This window comes from Etheostoma cragini, chromosome 19, assembly GCF_013103735.1.
Source record: "Etheostoma cragini isolate CJK2018 chromosome 19, CSU_Ecrag_1.0, whole genome shotgun sequence".
Taxonomy (NCBI): Eukaryota; Metazoa; Chordata; class Actinopteri; order Perciformes; family Percidae; genus Etheostoma; species Etheostoma cragini.
The window spans coordinates 12,725,597-12,726,911 of NC_048425.1; the positions used below are offsets into that span (position 1 = coordinate 12,725,597).

At 37.4% G+C, this 1,315-nt stretch overlaps 1 long non-coding RNA gene across 1 annotated transcript in view; it reads right to left on the minus strand.

Moving 5' to 3' along the window:
• Positions 1-1,315, minus strand: part of LOC117962208 — a 19,086-nt gene that overhangs the window by 16,416 nt on the left and 1,355 nt on the right. The window contains exon 2 of the long non-coding RNA XR_004660603.1: positions 222-231. This is a non-coding gene — a long non-coding RNA (uncharacterized LOC117962208). The remainder of the gene's footprint in view (positions 1-221; positions 232-1,315) is intronic.

Below are 1,315 nucleotides of genomic sequence, written 5' to 3' on the forward strand. Positions count from 1 at the left end.
ATCGATTCAGACTGTCCAGGTTTAAATGGTTGTCTATGGGGATGACAATAACTTTACTCTTTCTTAGTTATTGAATGTGCTTGGATAGGATTTTTGGATCTGTTTTAAATTTTGCATTGGCTTTTATGAATCCAGCAACAACAACAAAAATACACAAGTAGTGATACAATATTAGTATATCTTATACTGGAATCCTAAATTGATGGTATAATTATAACAACATGTTGTTGTCTAGATTAATGATTTCAAGACAAATCTGATGACAAAAGATGTTCTTTTTTTACATGGTTTTACATGTAATATTGTGTAAAGACATTGGTCTGATGCCTTACACTGAAAACCAATTCTCTATTAGAATGAATTATCTATAATTTTTATTGATTATGGAGGATATTCTTATACATTTTACACATACAAAATTGTGATCTCAACCCCATTATATGGAAGCCAATATCTGCCAGAAAAAAAGATGAGGAAAAGTTAGACATGAAAAAAATTTCAATGTGGAGTCAAACTTCTGACTTTTAAGCCTGTCATTTTTTCTCTTAGTACATTTCATCTACTTTTTTCTTTCTTCCTAGCAGAAATAGGCATCCATAATATTTCCCAATCCTGACAAACAACCTAAAAGATAATTGCCCACATCTCAAATAAGAACAGTTATTACTCGAAACCCTGATACTTCAAGATTTACCCATGCTGCAAAGTCTCTCCATAAATCAGTATCATTATGTATTTGTTATCCTAAAACCTCTTGGTACTAGTCCAAAAGTTCCCTTTAAAATTATGTTTTAGCTTTAATGCTGTGCTCATTATCTATTCTAGTGGTTCAATGCTAAAGTAAAAGTAGAGACAGGTCGCCCTCTTGTGCTCAGAGAGACTCCCTGCATACATAGATTTATATATCTGCACCTATTTGTCACCATGTGAGGAATCCTCATTCCTCTGGTGTGTTTTTCTGTTCCTCTGTTCAGACCCACTGCTGAGGATAGCACCCAAAGGCCAGCACATGACAGCACAAGACCTTGCTGTCATCATGTGAGCGGCTGCAGCCGTGCTGTGTGGGAGAGACTTTAAAGCAGAGTCCCAAAGGCTGAGGTCACGGGACATGTCCTCAGAATCAGCCGTGCTGTGTGGGAGAGACTTTAAAGCAGAGTCTGAAAGGCTGAGGTCACGGGACATGTCCTCAGAATCAAGACAGCCATTAGGAATTTAAAAGGCTCATAAAATGTAATCGCTGAGACGTGATCTTTGAGCTGTATTATGATGACGTTGTATCAGTTGAATGACGCCTGGAGGCACCAGGACTCCACCC